This window comes from Odocoileus virginianus, chromosome 27 (genome assembly GCF_023699985.2).
Source record: "Odocoileus virginianus isolate 20LAN1187 ecotype Illinois chromosome 27, Ovbor_1.2, whole genome shotgun sequence".
NCBI classification, from domain to species: domain Eukaryota; kingdom Metazoa; phylum Chordata; class Mammalia; order Artiodactyla; family Cervidae; genus Odocoileus; species Odocoileus virginianus.
In genome coordinates, this window is record NC_069700.1 from 41,621,351 (window position 1) to 41,646,776 (window position 25,426).

At 38.2% G+C, this 25,426-nt stretch overlaps 1 pseudogene; it reads left to right on the forward strand.

Annotated features, from left to right (window-relative positions):
• Positions 1-21,462, forward strand: part of LOC110150228 (EF-hand calcium-binding domain-containing protein 14-like) — a 33,544-nt pseudogene extending 12,082 nt beyond the window's left edge.
• The last annotated feature ends 3,964 nt before the right edge of the window (positions 21,463-25,426 follow it).

Genomic DNA, 25,426 nt, shown 5'->3' on the forward strand with positions numbered 1-25,426 from the left:
AATGGTTTAATTACTTCACACATGAACTTACTGATGGGGACAGAATAGGAGCACGAGTCCAAGTCTGAGGTTCTTGAACTATGGCTCATGAGCCAAATATATTCCCCTCCAGCCTCTTTCTGTAAATACGATTTTATTGAAACACAGCCATACACAATAATTTGTGGGTACCTGTGGCTGTTTAGGGGCTTCCTAGGAGCCTCAGTGGTAAAAGAATTCACCTGCCAAGCCAGAGATTCAGGATATCCAGGTTCAATGAGGGTTTGACCCCTGGATCTGGAAGATCCCTTGGAGAAAGAAACGGCAGCCCGCTCTAGGACCCCTGTCCTGGGAAATCCCATGGACAAAGGACCCTGGTGGGTTATAGTCCATGGGGTTGCTAAGAGTCAGACACAACTCAGCAACTGAGCACATGACTGCTGCTGTTGCTGGTTTTTAAATTATTTTGAAGTTATTTATTGGAGTATTTTTTAAAGTTATAATTGGAGGATAATTGCTTTACAAGATTGCATTGGTTTCTGCTGTACAACAACATGAATCAGCCATAGGTATACATATGCCCCTTCCCTCTTGAACCTCCCTCCCACTGGCAGGTTGTTGCTGAATGAAAAGATGCTGGGATTCTTGGCCTCCAGAGAAGAATTTATTCTGGGGCCAGAGATGAGGCTGGATCACTCAGAGCTTTTGTGTAACAAAGTTTTATTAAAGTATAAAGGAGATAGAGAAAGCTTCTGACACAGGCATCAGAAGGGGGCAGAAAGAGTGCCCCCCTGTTAGTCTTCAGCTGGATGTTATATAGTCACTAGCAGTTTGTTAAGAAAGAAAGGAATGTCTTAAAACTCAGAATGGCACCAGGCCCCTCATCCATAAGATCCATTTTGGGATAATCTTGGCACCAGATGATTCATCCCAGGCCATATAATGATTGACTTGAATCTTGTTAAGGGCAGATTACCATACAAATAGTTTCATTTACATAGATTAGGAGAACAATATCTGAGTATAACATACTGGTTTGTCAAGTAGGTTCTGAGCCATTAGGCTGAACAAAGACAGAGTCTGGGGTAAATGCATAGCACATTAACATAGCTTAAGACAAACATTTCCATAAGAAAAATGCATTGGTTAACTCAAGGTTTGAGAATAGTTAGCTTCAGGTGAAACCAGGTGTCATTATGGCAACACAGTATTTTAAGAGAAACCTCCTTTTAAATTTGTATAGAGAAGAAAAAAAAATATCGTTAGTTTGTTTTTTCCTGATGCTTAAGAGAGATAAAAATGTCTGACGCTTGCAGCCTATTTCCTCCATCTGGAGCCCCTTGGCCTCCTGCCCGTTACCCTCTCACCACCTCCCACCCCATCCCACCCTTCTAGTCTTCACAGAGCGCTGGTTTGAGCTCCCTGTGTCAGATAACAGATCCCCATTGGTGATCTATTTTACGGTAATGATGGAACTATTTGCAGGCCAGCAGTGGAGACACAGACATAGAGAACAGACTCGTGGACACAGTCAGGGAAGAAGAGGTGGGGATGAATTGAGATAACAACATGGAAACATACACATTACCACACGGCTGTCTTTACAGGACAATGACAGAGCTGAGTAGTTGCTATCAATATGGCCTCTGCCCCAAAGTCGAATATATTTACTGTGAGGCCTTGAATGAGAAGTCTGCCCTGTCTTCTAAAAGCACTGCTGTGCATGGGAATCGCAGAACTGGGAGGTGACACATATTCTGTGAGTAGAGGGCAGATGAATCTGGGAGAAGGGGTTAGGGGCAGAGAAACAGCAGAACAAGACCTCATGGGCCTCGTGAAATAGTCTGTGAACTCTACTGTCCATGGAGAGCTTATCTGAACACGCTATCATTCAATGTTGCATTCCCTTTTCAAAATAATAAGTTTTTTTTTTTTTTTTAACTCCATAGTAGTAATGTTTCTGGCTGGTGCAAAAAAAAAAAAAAGAACTGTTTCTTTTTATGAACTGAACTAGTATAGATACAACTAGCAAGCAAAACGACAAACTGAAGAAGGAATTCACAGGGCCTGGACTCCGCCTTAGACCTGTCCATGCTGATCATGCTCGGCCACCTCTCCAGTGGACTCTGAACTCTGTGTTTAGTGCCTATGGAAATGACGACAGAAGGATAAGACCCCCTCCAGACAGGAGAACCTTGAAGATCGTACCCTGGTTACTCATTGCGTGAGAGAAAACACACTCTAATCACCCCTTCCTCCAGACAATATCTATCGGAATGTAACCACAGGCTTATCAGTTACAGGCTTATTGATAATTAACTGTTTGAACACATAACACATGAATTATGGGGTTATTGTGATTGTATTTACCCTTCCTTAGTTTATGTAAGTCTCAAGGAATTTGGGGTGGTGGGTTCGGACACGTACACATGGGGTATAAAAGATTTTCACAAATGCTGGTCGGGGTCCTTGGCTAAGAGGAGATTCTGCCTTGGGCTCGCTGGTGTAATAAACTGCACTCCGCTATCTGCATTGTCCTTCTGAGTGAGTTTGTTTTCTGGAACATGTGGCTATAACAAAACAAGTGTTAACAACAATGCTTTTTTTTTTTTTTTTTTTTAACCAAGGCAGTAAGAAATAGGCTGCTGTCATCGTCTCATTGTCATCCACTTTTATTATAATAAAGTTGTTTTGAAGCTCTGTGAAAGAAAATTGCTGCTTGCTGAGATCACAGCATAAAGGCAAACTGGATGAAAAATTCGAGTCTATTACATGCCGCGTGTACTATTATTTATTTAGAGACTGTGGCATTTATTTAGGGGAATATCCATTTTCTCTCTTTTGGAGAAGAGCTTTCTGTCTCATCCATGAAAACTCCATGGCATTGCACCTTATAAACCCATGAGAAGAACCTGAGTTATGCGGTGCAGTGATGGATGAACTCACTCTGGGCGCTGAATATCCCAGCTCTTGTTGCTGCAGCCATCACAGCTGCTTCATCTTTGTTTACAAAGCTGAAATGATCAGTTAAAAAAGTCAATTTTCACTTGTTTCAAGACAATTATTTTTAATTTTTTGAATGGATTATGCCTCTTTCATTTTTTGCAATAGATTTTAATTCTAATTTAATAATAGGCCAGCATAGCACAGGAGTTGAGAAAAGCATTTCTCAGACTTTGCGATCTCTAGACACATTCCCACTCAAAACTCACTGAGGGCTTCAAGGAGTGTTCTGCTTATGTGGGTTATATCTATTACTGATGTTTTGTTGCTAAAGACAAGGGTTTCAAAGAACAGAAAAGCAAGAGATTAAATTGCCAACATTTGTTGAATCATGGAGAAAGCAAAGGGGTTCCAGAAAAACATCTACTTCTGCTTCATTGACTACACTAAAGCCTTTGACTGTTTGGATCACAATAAGCTGTGGAAAATGCTTAAAAAGATTGGAATGCCAGATCACCTTACCTGCCTTCTGAGAAACCTGCATGCAGGTCAAGAAGAAGCAGTTAGAGCCAGACATGAAACTGATTCAAAATTGGGAAAAGAGTACAAAGGCTGTATATTGTCATCCTGCTTATATACCAAGTATGTCATGTAAACTGCCAAGCTGGATGAATCACAAACTGGAATCAAGATTTCCCAGAGAAATATCAATAACCTCAAACATTCAGATGATACCACTCTAATGGCAGAAAGTGAAAAGGATCTAAAAAGCCATTTGATGAAGGTGAAAGAGAAAAGTGAAGAAACTGGCTTGAAACTTAAAGTTCCAAAAGTTAAGGTCATGGCATCTGGTTCCATCACATCATGGCAAATAATTGGGAGAAAAGTGGAAGCAGCAACAGATATTACTTTCTTGGGATCCAAAATTACTATGGATAGTGACTGTAATCATGAAATGAAAAGATGTTTGCTCCTTGGAAGGAAAGTTATGACAAACCTAGACAGTATGTTAATAAGCAGAGACATCACTTTGCTGACAAAAGCCCATATAATCAAAGCCATGGTTTTTCCAGTAGTCATGTAAGGCTGTGAGAGTTGGAACATAAAGAAGACTGAGAGCTGAAGAATTATGTTTTTGAATTTAGTTCTGGAGAAGACTCTTGAGAGTCTCTTGGACTGCAAGGACATCAAACTAGCCAATCCTAAATCCTAAAGGAAATCAACCCTGAATATTCATTGGAAAGACTGATGTTGAAGTTGAAGCTCCATTACTTTGGCCATCTGATGCAAAGAACCGACTCATTGGAAAAGATCCTGGGGTTGAGAAAGATTGAAGGCAAAAGGAGAAGGGGAGAGCAGAGGATCAGATGGTTAGATAGCATCACTGGCTCAATGGCTATGCACTTGAACAAACTCTGGGAGATATTGTAGGACAGAGGAGCTGGCATGCTATAGTCCATAGTGTCACAAAGAGTTGGACACAATTTAGGGACTGAACAACAATAATGCTACTAGAAATTTAAACTGATTCACTTTAAAATATTTATTAGCTCATTTTAAATTTCTTTCTGTGGTAAAATACACAAAATAAAATTTACAGTCTTAACCACTTTTGAATGTGCAGTTTACTATTGTTAAGTATAGTCACAGTGTTCCTAACATTAATTCATTTTAGATGATAATAATAAATACTATATATGGTGATATAAGCAATGTGTTTTTAATGCAAAATAACTATTCATTTATTTTGAAAAATAAAAGCAATTTTCCCCCCAAGTTCTATTAAAGTAAAAGTAGCATGTTTTTACATTTTTGTAGACATTTCTTTAATGTCTAGCTTAATAGGAGATGTTAAAATCTCATATCAACTTTGCATTCATTGTAGTAAAACATATTGTTTGGTGAAAGTGTATGAAGAAATTCTGGTTTTGTATAAATATATAATTGAGAAAAAAATGAATATATTCTAATAGCCTCTCCAAATAATTGTGGTTCATTATGTGGCCTTCACTGTTTACATGAAATAGAATAAAAAATATAAAAGGCAAATCACATCTTAGTATATTCAAAAATAATTTTGATCTCACAGATCCTCTGAAAAGGACCCCTATGTGTTTTATAGAATTAACAGTGTAGGGTACAGCATTCTGCAAATTATATGACTTCATGGAAGCAAAAGTGAAAGTGTTAGTCACTCAGTCATGCCCGACTCTTTGCAAGCCCATGGACTGGGGCTTGCCAGACTCCTCTGTCCATGGAATTCTCCAGGGAAGAATACTGGAGTGGACTGCCATTTCCTCCTCCAGAGGATGTTCCCAACCCAGGGATCAAACCTAGGTCTCCTGCATTGCCAGGAGTGTTTTTATCATCTGAACCACTAGGAAAGACCAAAGTGAATAGTAAACATTGTAGCAAAAACTATATTAAAAATTTTTTTTCAACAAACTGTGATGAGAAACTCATCACATAAAATTTATCATCTTATCCATTTTCAGTTGTACAGTTCAGTACAGTTAGTGGTATTAACTATATTCACAGTGTTATGCAACATATCTCTAGAAATTTTTCATCTAGCAAAACTGTTGCTAGGCAGCTGGATATTCAACATGCACAAGAATGAAGTTGGAATCTCACCTTACACCAGAGAAAAATTAACATTGGTTAAAGGCCTACAACTATAAAAGTTAGAGAAGAAATTGTACGTAAACATCTTTAGGACATTGATTTTCACAACAATTTCTTGAATATAAAACATAAGGCACAGGCAAAAAAACAAAAATAGGACTATATAGGCTTCTGTTAATCACAGAAAACAGTCAACAGACTAGAAAGGTAAAGGCAAGATACAGTGTGAAAGAAAATATTAAAAAATCATTTTTCTGATGAGTTGATATGTAAAATATATAAATAACTCCTACAACTCAGCAACCAGAAACCAAATAAATTGATTAAATAACAGGCAAAAGGCTTGAATAGACAGAATTTCCTTAAAGAATATGTACAATTTTCTAAGAAGCATATAAAATGATGCCCAACATTGCTCATTATTAGATAAAATGAGTTCAAACTTCAGTGAGCTATTACTTCACATCCATTGGGAACATGGCTACTACCAAAAATAAACAAAATGACAAATGTTGAGGAGAGGTGGGGAAATTAGAAGTCATATGTATTTTAAGTGGGAATGTAAAATTTTATAGCCACTTTGGAAAACAGTACAGATATTTCCCCAAATCATAAGACAGAATCACCTCATGATCCAGCAATCCCATTTCTAGACATATATCCAAAATAATTAAAAAGGTCTTTAAGAGATATTGGCCCACTTATGTTCATTACAGCATTACTCACAACAGTCAAGAGGGAGTAGAAGCCAACCAGATATTCATCCATAGGTGAATAGGTGAGCAAAATGTGTATGCATATACAATGTAATTGTATTCAGCCTTTAAAAAAAGAAAGAAATCCTATCACAAGCTACAACACAGATGACCCCTATGAATTGATCTTTTCTTTCTCTTGTGACAGCTTTCAACTTAAAGTCTATTTCACCTGATGTAATATAGCCATCCCTCATCTTTTGGACACCATTTGTATGATGTATCTTTATCCATTCTATCACTCTCAGCCTATATGTGCCCTTGGATCTAAGTGAACCTCTTTATTCGACAGCATATTGTTGGAGCTTGATTTTTGTATTAGGGTTTTTTTTTTCTTTTTTTAATCAATATAGTCAATCTATGTCTCTATGTCTTTTGATTGGGGGGAGTATATCTATTTACATTAATCCCATTTTGTTTCTGTGTTATTTGTGTAATGTTTTTGTTGTTCATTTTCCTCTCTTTCTGAATTTTTTTCCCCAATTCATTGATTTTTTTAAATGCTTTGATTCTTTTCCCATTTCCTTTGTTGTATGTTCTGTAAGTATTTTCTTTGTGTTTACTGTGAAGATTACATACAACATCTTAAAGTTACACAATCTATTTTAAATTGATAGCAACTTAACTTCAATTGCATAAAAACTTTATTCCCTTTTATGTCTCTGCCCCCTGCTTTATTTATAAATTACTGATTTCATAAATTACATCTGTTTATATTGTATAGCATTAACATAAACTGATGGTTACTTTGTGCTTTTATCTTTTAAATTATATACAGAATAAAGAGTGATTTAACTACCAACGTTACAATACTACAGGGTTATTAACCTGTCTATATATTTATCTTTACCAGATGACCTTATAATTTCATATGTTTCATGTTGCTATCTAGTTTATTTTTGTTCCTACTTGAAGGAATTCCTTTAGCATTTCTTATATGGAGATATATACCCTCAGCTTTTGTTTATCTGGGAAAGTATTAATGATCTTCATTTTTTTTCAAGCTTTATTATAGCTGACAAATAAAAGCTGTATGTATTTAGCATGTACAATTCATACATATACATTGTGAGATCACCACCACATTCAAGTTAATACATATGTCCTTCATGTTTCACAGTTGTCATTTAGGGTGTGTGTGTTGCTGTTGTTCAGCCTCCCAGTCATACATGACTCTGCAACCCCAGGGGCTGCAGCACGCCAGGCCTCCCTGTCCCTCATCAGCTACTTAAGTTTGCCCACATCACGTCTGTTACATTGGTGATGGAATACAGCCATCTCATCCTCTGATGTCGTATTCCTCTTCATGGATCACTGCCTTGTTGAGGCGAAGGGGCTTCTGTAACTCAATGAAACTATGAGCCATTCCATCCATGCAGGGCCACCCAAGATGGATGGGTCATAGCAGAGAGTTCTGACAAAACATGATCAAGTGGGGGAAGGAGTGGTAAACCACCAAAGTATACTTGCCTGAGCCTCATGAACTGGCTTAAAGGACAAAAATATATATGCCACCAAAAGATGAGTCCCCAGGTCGGAACGTGTGTGTGAGGGAAATTAAATAGTCTTGTTTAGGCTTCAGAGACAAAGTAGAGCAGAACATTGTATCTAATGTGCCTGGACACCTCCCTGACTGTGGGTGACTGCCTGCTGTGAGTGCAAGACTTGTGGTTGTTGGATCATCAAAAAAGCAAGAGAGTTCCAAAAAAACATCTACCTCTGCTTTTTGACTATGCCAAAGCCTTTGACTGTGTGGATCACAATAAACTGTGGAAAATACTTTGAGAGATGGGAATACCAGAGCATCTTATCTGTCTCTTGAGAAATCTGTATGCAGATCAAGAAGAAACAGCTAGAACTGGACATGGAACAACAGACTGGTTTCAAATCAGGAAAGGAGTACATCAAGGCTGTATATTGTCACTCTGCTTATTTAACTCATATGCAGAGCACATTATGCCAAATATCAGGCTGGATGAAACACAAGCTGGAATCAAGATTGCTGGGAGAAATATCAATAACTTCATACATGCAGATGACACCACCCTTATGGCAGAAAGTGAAGAACTAAAGAGCCTCTTGATGAAAGTGAAAGAGGAGAGTCAAAAAGTTGGCTTAAAACTCAACATTCATAAAACTAAGATCATGGCATCCAGTCCCACCACTTCATGGCAGAGATGGGGAAATAATGGAAACAGTGACAGACTTTATATTTGGGGACTCCAAATTCACTGCAGACAGTGACTACAGCCATGAAATTAAAAGATGCTTGCTCCTTGGAAGGAAAGCTATGACCATCCTGGACAGCATATTAAAAAACAGAGACATTATTTTGCCAACAAAGGTCGCTCTAGTCAAAACTATGGTTTTTCCAGTAGTCATATATGGATGTGAGAGTTGGACTACAAAGAAAGCTGAGCACCAAAGAATTGATGCTTTTGAACTGTGGTGTTGGAGAAGATTCTTGTGAGTCCCTTGGACTGCAAGGAGATCCAACCAGTCAATCCTAAAGGAAATCAGTCCTGAATATTCATTGGAAGGCCTGATGCTGAACTTGAAACTCCAATACTTCGTCCACCTGAGGCAGAGAACTGACTCATTACAAAAAGATCCTGATGCTGAACAAGATTGAAGGGGGAGGAGAAGGAGATAACAGAGGATGAGATGGTTGGATGGCATCACTGACTCAATGGACATGAGTTTGAGCAAATTCTGGGAGTTGGTGATGGACAGGGAAGTCTGCCCTGCTGCAGTCTATGGGGTCACAAAGAGTGGGACAGGACTGAGCCACTGAACTTAGATAAGATAGGAGGAATTTTGAGATTGTTGAGTCCCTGTAGGGGGCCTGGCCACCCAAGCCCCAGGCTTAATATCATTCCAAATTTTATGTGACAAAGCAAACAGCATTACCATGAAACCAGAACTGCAATTTGCTCACAGATTGATGATGATATCAATTTGCATCCTGGGATTATATTGAGTTCTGTGATCTTTGAAGTCTCACCCACAGAGCACATGTGATGTCTGGGATATATCCCCAACTGGGACTCCAGATGTGCTGTGATCTGGGACTTCCCAGCACTATTTGAGTCTGGATGTTTGTCAAAACCCAATTTGGTAATGAATTCTTTTCTGTTTCTGCTTCTTTCTTCTTTTAGTGTTAGTATATTGAAACTAAGCTAAATAAAGTGAAAGTGAAAGTGAAATTCATTCAGTTATTTCAGACTCTTTGTGACCCCATGGACTGATAATACAGTTCATGGAATTCTCCAGGCCAGAATACTGGAGTGGGTAACCTTTCCCTTCTCCAGGGGATCTTTCCAACCCAGGGATTGAACCCAGGTCTCCAGCATTGTGGGTGGATTCTTTACCAGCTGATTATTTACCACAGGGGAAGCATGAGAATACTGGAGTGGGTGGCCTATCCCTTCTCCAGCTGATCTTCCTGACCCAGGAATTGAGCCAGGGTCTCCTGCTAGATAATTCTCTAATAAATATTGGTATTACTTATTTGTATAGAATGAGTGGCTTATTTTATTAACAAATCCTTTGAACCTGAGATGAAAGTGAAAACTTTTGACAAAAGTTTGGTGAAGTATAAAATAAGATATTGTTAACCATAGTTACATTGCTTTACATTAGATGCTCAGAACTTATTCATTCTGCATAACTGAAACTTTATACCCTTTGATCTATATCTTCTTATTTCCTCCATTCTCTAGACCCTGGCAAATTTTGTCTCTGGTTCTATGAAGTTGACTATTTTAGTTTCCACATATGACTAAGATCATGCAGTATTTCTTTGTCTGTGTTTGGTGTATTTCACTTAGCATTATGTCTTCCAGATTCTTCTATGCTGTCACAAATAGCTAGATTTCCTTCTTTTTATGACTGAATGGCATTTATCTGAGTGTGTATCATTTTCATATATATATATATATATATATGATGTAAATATAACCTCCATCAACATATATTAAAGGTGTTTCTCCATTAACATATAGTTGTTTATCAATATTGATTTGTTCATTGATACATATGTAGGTTGTTTCCATACCTTAGCTATTGTGAATAATGCTGGAATGAATGTGGGAGTGTAATGTCTCTTCAGATAATAATTTCATTTAAAATATAAATATATATAACAAAAAATAAAATTATATATATATATAACCAAAACAGATTGCTGGATCAGAAGGTTCTATTTTTAATTTTTTTAAGAACTTTCTGTTTTTGTAATTGTTATGTCAATTTACTTTCCTATCGACATGGTACAAGGCTTTCCTTTTCTGTATATCCTCACTAACACTTGTTATCTTGTCTTTCTGATAATAGCTATTAACAAGCTTTCCAGAAATATAAAATGAGAAAAGAATAGTCTTTTCAATAAACAGTGTTGGCAAAACTACATGCAAAACAGTTAAGTTGGATACTTGTGTGAAAGTCACTCAGTCATGGCCAACTCTTTGGGACCCCATCCAACTATACAGTCCATGGAATTCTCCAGGCCAGAATACTGGGGTGGATAGCCATTTTTTTTCTCCAGGGGATCTTCCCAACCCAGAAATAGAACCAGGGTCTCCTGCATTGCAGGTGAATTCTTTACCAGCTGAGCTACCAGAAAAGCCCAAATTGGATCCTTATCTCACACCACTTATAAAAATCAACTCAAAATGGATTAGCAACTTAAATATAAGATGTGAAACTGTAAAACTACAAGAATAAAACATTGAGTAAGGAGTTCTTGGCATTGGTCTTGGCAATGATATATGGTTTATATGACTCCATAAACACATGCAACAAGATCAAAATAAACAAATGGGATTGTACCAAATTATAAATCTTCTGTACAATAAAAGGAGCTTCCCAGATAGCACTAGTGGTAAAGAACCTGCTTGCCAATGAAGAAGGCATAAGACACATAGGTTCAATCCTTGTGTGAAGAAGATTCCCTGGAGGAGGGCATGGCAACCCCCTCTAGTATTCTTTCCTTAAGAATTCCATGGACAGAGGAGTCTGGTGGGTTACAGTCCATAGGGTCACAAAGAATAGGGCATGACTGAGCAACTAAACACAGCACCTGATTTGATAAGATGTTACCATCCAAATATATAAGCAATGCTTACAACTCAATAACAAAAATAAATAACCTGATTTAATAATGCACAAGGGACCTAAACAGACATTTCTCCAAACAATACATACACATAGACAACAGTTACAGAAAAACAGCTCAACATCACAAATCACCAGAGAAATGCAAATATCCTTCATATTTGAAGAACAATTTGCTAGGTACAGTATTCTTGGTTGGAATTTTTGTTTTTATGTTTTCTCTTTCAGCATTTTGAATATGTCAGTGCATACCCTTCTGTTCTGTAGTTTCTACTTTGATAACCTTATAGATGCTCTTTGTATGTAATTAATCATTTTTCTCTTGCTGTTTTCAATATTATCTATTTGTCTGTGATTTGTCAGTTTGATTATAATGTGTTGGTGTGAATCTATTTAGATTTATATTAGTGGAAATTCATAAAGCTTTTTGAATTTGAATGTCTTTCCTTCCCCAAATTTGTAAAGTTTTGAACATTATATATTGAAATGGACTTTCAGCTCCTTGCTAATTTTCTTCTCCTGAGAGTTGTATAATGCATATATTGGTTTCCCTGATGATATCTCATAGTGCTTATGCTCTCTTGACTTCATTTATTTTCTTTTAGCATCTCTGATTCATTAATTTCAAGCAATCTATTTTTAAGCTCTCTCATTCTATCTTCTGCTTGATAAAATCTTGCTGAATTTCTCTAGTTGAACATGCCAATTAAATTATTGTATTCCTTAGCTCTGGAATTTCTATTTGGTTCTTTTTTATGGCTTTTATGTAAAATATCTCTCCTGATATTTCCATTTTTTACACACTGCTATCCTGATTTTATTTAGTTGTCTATATTCTATTTAACATATTGAACACATTTAAGATACTTAATTGAATTCACTGTAAAGTATTCATAGATTTCTGTTTCCTTATGGTCAGTTTCTGGACATTTATTTTGTTAATTTGATTGAGGCATTTCCCCAGTTTCTTTGTGTACCTGTGATCTTTTGTTGATATTTGGACATTTGAAAAAAAAAAAAAAAAAAGATGTAATTTTAACAAAGTTGCAATATACAAGGTTGATACACAAAAATCAATTTATTTCCTGTATACCAGCAATGAACAAGTAGAATTTGAAATTAAAAGCACAATATCATTGACATTTGCAATCTTCAAAATAAAATACTTAGGTACAAGTCTAACAAAATATATATATAAGATCTAGATGAGAAAAGCTATAAAACACTGATAAAATAAATCAAAAAAGACCTAAATTAATGAATAGGAAAACTCAGTATTGTCAAGATGTTAGTTCTTCTTCCCAAACAAAATCTCAGCAAGCTATTTTATGAATATTTACAAATTGATTCTAAAGTTTATATGGTGAGATATAAGATCCAGAATAGCTAACAAAATATTAGAGAAAAATAAGGTTGGGAGACTGATGCTATTTGACTTCAAGACTCCTTATAAAGCCATAGTAATCAAGACAGTGTAGTATGAGTAAAGTAATAGAACAATGGAACACAATAGAGAGCCCAGAAATAGATCCATGTAAATATAGTGAACTGATCTTTAATAAGAAGCAAAGGTCATCAAGAAAAGATAGTGTTTTCAACAAATGATGCTAGAAAAGTTAGACATCCACAGTTTTTAAAATGAATCTAGACCTCAGAACCTTCACAAAAAATAACCCAAAATGGATCATAGTCCTAAATGTACAATAACACTTATAGTAAGCAAATGTAAAATAAAAGTTCTAAATATAACAGATGAGAAAATATAAATGGCCTTGGGTATGGCAATACAATGTCTATGGCATTATCCATAAAATAAATAATTGATAAGATGAATTTCATTAAAATTGAAACTGCTCTGTGAAAGACAATGTTGAGAGAATGAGAACATAGGCCATACACCAGGAGAAAGTATTTACAAGGACATTCTGATAAAAGACTGTAATCCAAAATATTCAAAGAACTCTTAAAATTCACTAAGAACACAAACAGACCAATTAAAGAATGGACCAAGATATTCAGCAGACACCTCACCAAAGAAGATATACGAATGGCAAACAAGCATCTGAAAGGATGCTGCCTGTCATGGGTCATCAGGGAAATGCAAATCAAAACAGTGAGATACCATTATGCACCTATTAGAATGGCCAAATCCAGAGCACTGACTACACCAAGTACCAACACGGATGTGGAGCAATAGGTAGGAATGAAAAATGGTGCAGTCGCTTTGGAGGCAGTTTGGTAGTTTCTGACAGAAATGAACATACTCTTACCATATTATCAAGCAATCACACTTCTTGGTATTTATCCAAAAGATGTGACAACTTAGATCCACACAAAAACTCACACCAAGATATTTATAGTATATTTATTCATAATTGCCAAAACTTGGAAGCAACAAAGATGTCCTTAAATGATAAATAAACTGTGGTATATCCAGACAATGGAATATTATTCAGCACTAATGAGAAATGAGCTCTCAAATCATGAAAAGACATGGAGGAACTTTAAATGCATATTAGCAAGTTAAAGAAGCTAATCTGAAACAGCTATGTATTATAAGATTCCTATATGTCATTCTGGAAAAAGCAAACTACAGAGACAGTAAAAAAAAAAAAAAAATTAGTGGTTGTCACAGGTTGGAGGAAAGGTTGGATAGAGCACAGCTAATTTTTAGGGTAATGAAAATACCTCTAGGATACTGTAGTTATTCATACTTGTCATACATTTGTCCAAACCTATAGAATGTACAACAGCCAGAGTGAGTGAAAGTCACTCAGACATGTCCAACTCTTTGCAACCCTATACAGTCCATGGAATTCTCCAGGCCAGAATACTGTAGTGGGTAGCCTTTCCCTTCTCCAGGGGATCTTCCCAACCCAGGGATTGAACCCATGTCTCTTGCATTGCAGGAGGATTCTTTACCAGCTGAGCCACCAGAGAAGCCCACACAACAGCCAGAGAGAACTATAATGTAAATAATGGACTTTGGGTGATTCTGATTTCTCAATATAGGTTCATCAGTTTTAACAAATGCGCCCCTCTGGTAAGGGATGTGAATGATGGGGGGAGGCTGTGCATTTTCAGGAGAGGAGCAATCTTGGGAACCTCTCCACTTTCCCTTCATTTTTGCTGTGAACCTAAATCTGCTCTAAAAGAAATGAAAGTCTTTAAATATGTTTTTTTTTTTTCCAATTACAAACAAATAAACAGTCACACCTCTCAGCTTTTACTACTTTTATACTAGAAAAATGTTCACTAATGAACCCAGCTGGAGATTTATGGAGTGTCTAAAGCCTTCTAAAACTATATCTTTTCTAGGCTTGTGCAAGTAATTTCCCAGTGAAAGTTGACCCCTTCTCTGGGTTCTGTAAGCTTTTTCTCTGCCTTGGGTTTTTCTGCAGTAAGACAGTCTCCCTGATGGTGTCACAGAAACCCTCAGTCTGGCACCAAACTGCCAATCAAGTCCATGCTTGGTGCTCAGAGTCAGGCTGGATGAAATCCTTTCCTTGGGCAGCCCTCTGAAAGCCAGAGCAACAGGCTCACAGCCCACTCTTCTCTTTCCATCCTGAGTAGGGAGGGGAGCCTGGAACGTGGGAGCTTTCTCTACATCAGTCTATACTGTGCAGGACCAGGTGGACAAATGCAAGGAACCCCCCTTACTGGATTCTGTCCAGTTGTCTCCGGCTTCACCCTCACCTGGGATGCTGCAGCCACTTCCCTGCCTTCTGGGTTCTCATGAATGCAGTGTGGGGATATACTGTTGCGAAGTCAGTGTTTCTACAGGGGAATGTGGGCCTGGGGCTTCCTACTCCACTATGCTGCTGCTATTACTCCAGTAAATCTCTTCTGAAATATATATTCTTCTTGAAATAAATCTGATATTGTACTAATGAGTAAAAGTTTTGTAAAGTTTTTTGAAAAAAATTTAAACTTTCTAAAATACCTTTTCCTTAAAATGTTTTGGCTCATTTCATCTTTTTTAAACCCTTAATCTACTCTACTAATTTTAAAAACCGGCAAAGACATTTTTTATGAAAATCACAACATTATAAATATCTCTTTTCAGTGACCACGATTGGTTTCTTATTCTTCTTTTGCCAGCTTTAATGACTAATATATCATCATGAAGGGAAGCAGTTTCCAAAACCTGATTTTTCTGTGTGTGTTTTAAGTGCTAAAATTGAAAAAGTATAAGCATTTTCTAATATGACTTATTTTCAGATATGAAGGTAAAAAGGGGATAACATACTAAAACACTCAATGTTAATTCTCAATAAAATTTTACTCAGGGTGATTTGTCTTTCTTTTTAGCATCAAAGGGTAACATAAATAAAATTTAAAAAATGATGTGCTTTTAAAAGAATTATAAACAGAATTGAAAAAAAAATGCTTTTCTTTAAAAGAAGTACAACCTATAGAGGAATTAATAATTTTGATAATAGTTGATAAAAATTGTGTTTCTCTACCTGATTATAAAACTATTAATGCTAGCATATTTATTGAGCGCCCTTTATGGGAAAGATTCCTAGGCTGCTGGAAGCTGTTTTGCTATAAACTATCACTTTATCACAATGACAAAACAACATTAAAGTGTTGAAAACACAAAATTTTCTGATTAATAGAACATATCAAATTATTACTATGTAACATGACAAAACATGCAAATATTTTTTATTTAGAGTGAAATATTTCAAGAAGATACCTACTTTCCTATAGTAACATTTATTTTGTAAGCCAAAGAATGATTCTCTCAAATGCATTCACATTGAATGCACTTGAATGCCACTGCCTTTAGGGATGAATCCACTCGTGATGTGCCTATTAAGACACAAATAACAGATCAAGGTCTACTCTTGGTTAAGGTTGTGTAAGGGAAAGTATTTTTAAAAATCTGACCTACAGAGAATTTTGTGTGCTTTTAGAAAACATAATTCTCAAATTTAAAGATTTACCTACAAGTATCAGAAATAATGGATATAAATTGCAGATTTTTAAAATTTTGACTTTTACAGGGTATTACACCCTTTATGCTTCTGTGCTTTATTTGTTTATTTGTATACCAATGTGTCTATTTGTTTTTGTATCTCTTTGTCTATTAACGATCTATTATCCTACTTACTTCAAAAATAGTTTTGAGATTCATAACAAATCTTTCAGTTAAGAACTAGGAAGTGCAGCACAATTACCAGGTTGGAAGCTCTGACGGAAATACCTTTAAGTTCTCATGAAAAGAACCCCTCAGTCAGTTCAGTCGTGTCTGTCTCTTTATGACCCCATGGTCTGCAGCATGCGAGGCTTTCGTTTTGCCTTTTCATACTGTTCATGGGGTTCTCAAGGCAAGAATACTGAAGTGGTTTGTCATTTTCTTCTCCAGTGTCATGAAAAGAACCCCTAAATTTGCCTTATTAATTTTATGAAAAGCTAGTGCAAGTCTGATATGTACTAGATGAAAACATGAATATTTGGTGAGCATTACCGAAGGTAGATGAAGAATGAAAGACTTATTTGGTATTTAACCTTAAATTTGTCTACCTCTTTTATCAAGGATTGAAGAAGAAAGACAAGTAGTTGGACTCTTCTTTTTAATATTTGAGGCTATTTTGGATATCTAGCATTGTATGAATTAATCATATTAGAATTAAATAATAAATCACACATTCAGAAAGAACTAGAGAATTATCCATTTCTCCAAATTGTCCCTCCTCCTGGATGGTGAGCTAATACATATTATCAGCAATGTCAGGCTGATAACCATCCCCCTACAATTGTTGCCTTAGCTCTCGGCATTTGCCCTGTTTGATTTTTCATCTTCCTGCCCAGAAGCTACTTCACTGATCTCCACCAGTCCCTTTCAACCTACATGTTCCTGGCCAATACTGGGCCAACTGAAATATCCCATGACCATCATCATAGTTAAAGTCATAATAATATTTACACTGCAGGATGGCATTACAAGACTTCCCTCAGTGCTTGTAGGTATACTTTTTTCTGGAAATTCTACACTTTACAAACACAGAAACACAGACTTCCCTGGGGGTCCAGTGGTTAAGAATCTGCCTGCCAATGTCAAGGGACACAGGTTCTATCCCTGGCCAGGGAGGACTCCACATGCCATGGAGCAACTAAGCCCATTTGCTGCAACTACTGAAGCCAAAGCACCTAGAGTCCCAGGGAAACAAGGGAACCCACTGCAGTGAGAAGCTTCTGCACTGCAACTAGAGAGTAGTCCCAACAAACTGCAACTAGAGAAAGCCTGCATGTATCAGTGAAGACCTAGCACAGCCCCAAATAAACAAATAAATAAAAATTAAGAAGAAGAAAAAACCAGACTTGCAGCCACTGCCAAAGGGGGAGGAAACTGGGGCTGGAGCAGCTGGCACAGGTCTGGAGCCCAATGCTGCCCCTGCCAGCAGCAGGTTGGGAGCATCTGAGACCATAGCCCAAGAGGAGGCCAGAGTTGTGGCTGGAGTTGAGGACTTGCATGTGAATTGCTCAGACTCACCTGACCTGGAGCTACTCAAACTCTGGGAGGGGATACTTCAGGTGGGCTGAGTTGCCATCTCCCCTCCTCACCACACCCCCAGGCCCAGACCACAGGACTGGGGTCTCCCCAGGCTTGAAACTCGCTCCTCTCAGGCCCAATCCTCCAGGCCAGGCTCTGGGTCTTCCTTGGCCTCTGGCTCCCTTCACACTCAGGATGAGATGGGAGGATGGTGATCATCTCAGACTCAGGTGCTTTCTCTGCCCATATTGTAGTGATTGGGAGGGAGCCCCTTCCTGCTGACTGCTAGGGAAGGACCAGCACACCCCCAAGGTCTCACTCTGCATCTCCCCCTCCTCCCATTCAAAAGCAAGTTTCTTTTTTTCCTCTCCATTGGAAATCCTACCCGGAAGTCCAAAACACCTATCTGTGTGTCCTTCCCCAGCTCCTAGAGTACTCTTAGAAATAGTATCTACTGACCAAGGTTCAGAAACTTTCATTCTTGACTTGACTTTTCAAATTTGAGAAAAATGTTGACCCCCTCCCCAGTATCCTAAGTAACTGACACTCCATGCCTAGGGCTTTATCAGTTTGGATCATTAGCTCCTTGGCTATCTTTGTGTGATTATCCTCACCCAAGTAAGTTTCAGTTCCCTCTGGACTTCAACTTCCAACCTGGGGTGGGACTGACCCGAAGGACTCTGACCCAGGATTTCTCACCCTGGAAGACAGCTCCAAGGAAGCAAGAGAAGTAGATGTCTGGTAGAACCTGGCAGCTCAGGAGTGGGTGTTTTACTTACCCCCACACAAGATGAAAAAGTACAAAGCTCAATGCATTGACAGGCTTGGCTGGGGACAAGTGAAAAAAGAAGCCCAAGAAAGGCTCAGGCCAATGCCTGCTTTGCACTGAGCCTCCTAACTCTGAGTCTAGCTAAGAGGAGGAAGAGGAATTTGGTGCAGGTGGAATCGCTCTGGCCTTGCCAAGGGAGACTATTTATGATACTGCAAGATCTGGTATCCCCTCTGTGCTTTTATCATCCTTGTCACCTGTGTCCTGGCCTGTGTTGACTTGGTGTCGATGCAAATTGCTCTGCATACAGAATTCTCAAGAAGCTAGTAAGGTGGTCTGGTATTACCATCCTTTTAAGAGTTTTCTACAGTTTGTTGTGATCTGCACAGTCAAAGGCCTTAGCATAGTCAGTGAAGCAGAAGTAGATGATTTTTCTGGAATTATCTTGCTTTTTCTATGATCCAGTGGATGTCGGCAATTTGATCTCTGGTTCCTTGGCTTGTTCTAAATCCAACTTGAACATCTGGAGGTTCTAGGTTCAAGTACTGTTGTCGCCTAGCTTGAAGAATTTTGAGCATTTCTTTGCTAGCATGTGAAATAAGTGGAGTTGTGAGCTGCTTTGAGTGCTCTTTGCCATTGCCTTTCTTTAGGATTGGAATGAAAACTGATCTTTTCCAGTCCTGTGGTCACTGTTGAGTTTTCCAAATTTTCTGGCATATTGAGTGTAGCACTTTCACAGCATCATCTTTTAGGATTTGGAATAGCTCAGCTGAAATTCCATCATCTCCACTAGCTTTGTTCATAGTGATGCTTCCTAAGACCCACTTGACTTCCCACTCCAGGATCACTTCATAGCAAATGGATGGGGAAACAATGGAAACAGTGACAGACTTTATTTTCTTGGGCTCCAAAATCATTGTAGATGGTGACTGAAAACATGAAATGAAAAGACATTTGGTCCTTGGAGGAAAAGCTATGACCAACCTAAACAGCACATTAAAAAACAGAGACATTACTTTGTCAACAAAGGTCTGTATAGTCAAAGTTTTGACTTTTCCAGTAGTCCTGTATGGATGTGAGAGTTGGACCATAAAGAAGGTTGAGTGCCAAAGAATTGATGATTTTGAACTGTGGTGTTGGAGAAGACTCTTGCAGTCCCTTGGACTCCAAGGAGATCAAACCAGTCAATCCTAAAGGAAATCAATCCTGAATATTCATTGAAAGGACTGCTGCTGAAGCTGAAGCTCCAATACTTTGGCCACCTGATGCAAAGAACTAACTCATTAGAAAAGACCCTGATGCTGGGAAAGATTGAAGACACGAGAAGGGGATGACAGAGGAAGAGATGTTTGGATGGCATCATTGAATCGATGGATATGAGCGTGAGTAAGCTCCAGGAGATGATGGAGGACAGGGAAGCCTGGCGTGCTGCAGTCCATGGAGTTGCAAAGAGTCAGACATGACTGAGCGACTAAATGGCAACAACAGCAAGGAGAAGTTTAGAACAATGGGATCTAATCAGAAAAGCTGTTCCAAGAAGTTCCAGAAGTTAAGGAAGAGATACTTAGCCAACAAAAACAACTTAAGAAGATTGAATCTGAAGAGCTGGGGTTGAACAAAGTCTGGATAAACATCACATAAATGAATAAGCAGATTTCTCTGTTGACTTCTGCAATAAACCACCTCAAAGTCAATATCAAGTTAGCTGCAGACTTAATTAGCCTGCCTGCCACTGTAGAGGGACTTCAGAAGAGTGTAACTTCTATTGGCAACACTTTAAACAGCATCTGTCTTGCTGTGGAGGCAATACAGAAGACTATGGAGGAATACAAGGAAACCATAAAGTTACTTCAGAGTGGCATGAATCAGCATGCCCTAAAGGAAACCAATAGAAGCAACCAGATCATTCTATCACTTCCAGCTATATCTGAACTTGACAGCAAAACAGACAATTTGAATTTGAAACAGGATATCCTGTACCTCCATAGTTTTTTGGAGGAGGTAAACAGTGCCCCAAGGGAGTACCAGCGATGGAAGTATCTTAAACTCGAGGGAATGAATGAGGCAGTTAATAATCTTACCCAGAGAGTCAACTTGATAGAAGGAGTTCTGGTTGCTATAAGCAAGGTAGAAAAGCAAGTGAAACTGTCCTCCAGCATGGTGAATGATAGAGCTGTCTCTCCAGAAAGAGTCTTTGCATCAAGTGACCAGCAGAATAGAGTTTGTAAAATCCCAGAGCATAAAGAAAGAAGAGGGCATCAGAGGATAGGATGGTTAGATAGCATCACCAATGCAATGGACATGAACCTGGGCAAACTCTGGGAGGTGGTGAGGGACAGGGAGGCCTGATGTGCTGCTCCAGTCCAGAGAATTACAAAAAGACACCACTGAGTGACTGGAGAGCAACAAGAAAGAAAGAAGATAGTTCAGAGTCTCAGGTATTCAAGCTCAGAGAGAAACTGTAGCTGATCAGTGCCCTCACAGACAAAGCTGAGAGCCACAGGCCTCCAGAGACTACCAAATGAAGAGCAAGTACAGGTTTCAAATCAAAGCCCTCAGTGTTGCCAAAATTCCCACAGTCTCTTGGAAATCAGATTGAGAAATCTGCCCAGGTAAGACCTATCTCCTTATCAGTAATTTCTAGTATTGAAGATCTTCAGGACTTGTTCCATAACACTGACTGTGATGTGGATGGGAAGCTGACTTACCAGGAAATCAGGAACTCCTTAGATTCTGTTATGCCAGCACCAGAGCATTTGAGAGTTTCATTCTGATGGAGATGGAAGATCTCATTCTTAGAGATAAGAGTAGCTTTAGAAGTCTAGCTTTATCAGGCTTATTTTAGAAATGAATGTGTGCCCTAGACTACCTAATATCTACTCAGTTTTTGTTTGATTAAATGAGTGGTATACTTCAAAAAAATTCAAATTAATAAATAAGGTATTAAAAATTTTGCACATGAAGTAGTGTGCCAAGTAAAATGCAGTATTTTATACTCTGAATTGGAAAAAGTATCACATAATTTAATTATCCACAAAGACAAAGTGGCATTTTGTTTTGGACATCTATTACAGCATCACTCAAAAATGATAAAGAGCTTTCAACTGAACTTGAGGACTGTGGTTGGGATAGTTTGAGTTAATAAAGAAAACTATGTAATACATGTGAAACTCACTTTGGCATCCTTAGGAAACATTTGAAAATACAATAATTCTGCAGGAAAAGGGAAACTAAACATGGAATTCCTAGTTTCAGAGGATATGGTTATGTAGTCTGGCATAAAATCCATCCACTTATACACTCAATAATAGAATGTATGTAACATATATATGCTTGAATTGCTTACAATAAAATAGGGTATATACAATATATATATATATACAAATAATATATACATGGTTATACTATTTACATGTATACATACATACATGTATAAATAGTAGTATATTTATAATAGTAGAAAAATACTAATTTAAATGATCATGAATAACATATATATAAGCTTAGTATTATTATTGCTACTACATATATTATTCTATTGTGTGTGTGTGTGTGTGTGTATACATACACATACTATTTATGGCTATTTAAATTATAATTTGAAGTATGTTTTTTAGCAAGGGATACATATAGTACATATGATATATGTGTGTTATATAATGTGTATCTCACTGAATGAATTTGTATATAGTGTTCAGTGACAATAGCCAAAATACAAAGTTGATATGTAGAATGATCACACCTTTGTGAAACGGCGTTTACCAAGACAGGATTGCCCATTTTGCAGTCCAAGACGGAGTTTGAATCTTGATTACTCACACACATAGAGGCTGCAGGTTAGGGAGCCCTCCTTCCTCTTGAAGCCCTCGATGGTGGCACGTGTGGTCTCTGAGGTCCCTGTGGCTCAGAAGGAGAAGTGGGGGAGCTGCACCAACTCTTAGCTGGCCAGAAGGTGAGGTGTGTTCTTCACCACCATATCCAGAACGAGTCCCACAGCTCACATACACATATAAGAGATCCTAGGGAGTTACTCTGCCACAAATGTACCTTTTAGAAAATAAAATATCCTCTATAAAGTTTGCTATTTGCATCAAAATATTAATAGCAGCTTTCTGAGTGACTGATTATGATTAATTTCAACTTTCTTCTTTGTGCTTTTCCCCTTTCCCAAATACTCTGTAATATGTACTATTTTCATAAAATAATTTTTAAAGTATTAAAACTACAAAGTAACCATGTACTCCATGTCACATTACTTTAGCTTTTTATTAGTCTGAGGAACTATTAATATACCTTTAAAAAATAGTACTTTGGCCCTCAGTCAAACATAACTGTAATCTGTTAACATTACTTTGTGCCTTGATAAAATATTAAATGTAACATTACTATAGACTTAATTAAATTTTTTTTTGCAATTTAAATCTTTTATTGGGGTAGAGTTGCTTTGCAATTTTGCATTCGTTTCTGCTGTACAACGTTGCGAATCAGCCGTGTGTACACATACATCCACTTCCTCTTGGACCTCCCTCTCACCAACCCCCATCCCATTCCTCTAGATCATGACAGAGCACCAAGCTGAGCTCCCAGTGCTACACAACAGGCTCTCACAAGCTCTCTATTTCACACACGGCAGTGCACATGTGTCAAATGTACACTGTGTCTAATCTCCCAATTCACCCCACCTTCCCCTATCGACCCCCTTCATCATGTCCACACATCCTTTCTCTATGTCTGTGTCTCTATTTTAACCTAATACTAGGTTCATCTGTACCATTTTTCTAGATTCCACATGTATGCTTTAGGAGAGGATGTGTGTGTGCATGATCAGTTGCTCAGTTGTGTCCAACTCTCTGTGACCTTGTGGACTGTAGGCCGCCAGGCTCCTCTGTCCATGGGATTCTCCAGGCAAGGACACTGGAGTGGGTTACCGTGTCCTCCTCCAGGGGATCTTCCGAACCCAGAGATCAAACCTGAGTCCCTCACATCTCCTGTACTGTAGGCAGATTCTTTACCCACTGAGCCACCTGGTAAGCCCTGTTAGTAGAGAATACAGAAGACTTAATCCAATTTCAAGATTGAACAACTTATAGTTAAATATGTTGTGTCAATTTTGTAGCATAATATTCATGACTTTATGCTAAAACCATACAAATAGGAATGAAGGGATAATAAACATTTTGTGACAGAAAAGAGGATGTGATAGGAGAATGTGGGGCTCAGTTATAATCTCAAGGGAGACTCACTGACAGATTCCCAAATCTCAAACACTTTTGTTACTAACATAAACAGCTGTGTCAACTGTGAATGAATGCTGTGAAAACATTTTGTCTCTCAGATTAATCACTCCAACATCTCTCTCAAATGACATCAGGACATCCAGATCTCAGGAAGTCCTCTTTGAACTTGAATTATACAAAGAACTCAAAACTATTCAATCAAAAAAGGGTCAATCATGTTGCCCCTGGTACTTCACCAAGTACCAGGTGAAGAGGAAATTGGAGGGTCACTTCACTGTTTTTGCCTCACCAAATCTTCACTGGGGGCATTGCTGAAAACTCTCCCTGCAAAGTCATTTTCACAGATTTCTCTGTGCTTCACATGTTTTATTTCCTGAGGTTACAGCTTTTTATTCCAAAAGGACTTGCACAGACATTGTTCCTAAGTCACATCTAGTATAATAAGGTGCTTCAGAAAAAAAAAAAAAGGCACAATTTCCTACTCTTCCCAAATACTGTATCATTTGATGTGGGGTTTTACAGTTCCTCCCAGCTTGAAATGAGTTTCTTCTTGCACCTCTTGATCTGGGATGGCCTCCTCTCTTGCTTTGAGCAACAGAATGTGGTGGTAGTTTTGCTACAGCAACTCCAAACCTAAGTCTCTGAGGGCCTAGCAGTCTTCTTTTCATTCTCTTAGAATCTTGCTGCTGCCATCTGAACTCACGCAGGCCAGCAGCTGAATGAAGAAAGGCATGTCACCTCATTATCAGACTCCCTAGTGAGCTGAGGTCTCCAGAATGAGCTAGTCCCTAGCCAATCCATCAGAGAAACATGGGAAGCCCACTGTAAGATCATTCACGTCTGACCCAGATCAGCAGAACCAAATGACTAACCATAGCCTCATAAACAATAACGTGATTGTTGTCATGTTTGTTTGCTATTCTTACTTATGTTATGAAATCAATGTCCATCTCCTGACTGCATCTCCCCCTATTAGACTACAAACTCCATGAGAGAGGAGTCTCTTCTGGGCTCTTCAACACTGCCTTCCCAGCACCCAGCACTATGCTTGGCACTTAGCGCACTCTCAATAAATACAGGATGATTGAAAATGTTTGAATAGCCAGGATGATGCTGGTTTAACCAGTAGCAGAAAAACTGAGAAAAGGAGACTAACATCACGTGAAGTGGACAGAACAGTTTTGAGACAAGAATCAGAATTGGTTCTGATTGTACTGTGCTCTGACTACACTATTAGCTACATAGGTCTGGGCAGGTCAAAATTCTTTATCCACCACACTCTCAGTTTTCTCCTCTATAAAATTAGAACAACAAACCTGCAGCTGGGCAGATGAATATCCTCCAAGGCAGAAACAGTAAGTCTAGGGGAGGGTCATGGTGGCCCAAATGAAGGTCGACCATCTGCTGAGACACGCTGGAGAACCAAGTGACTGCTGTCTTAAGCCTCTAGGCTTCCGCAGATTTGTTTACAGGAAGCTGTGGACAGCTGCTCTGGTGCTCA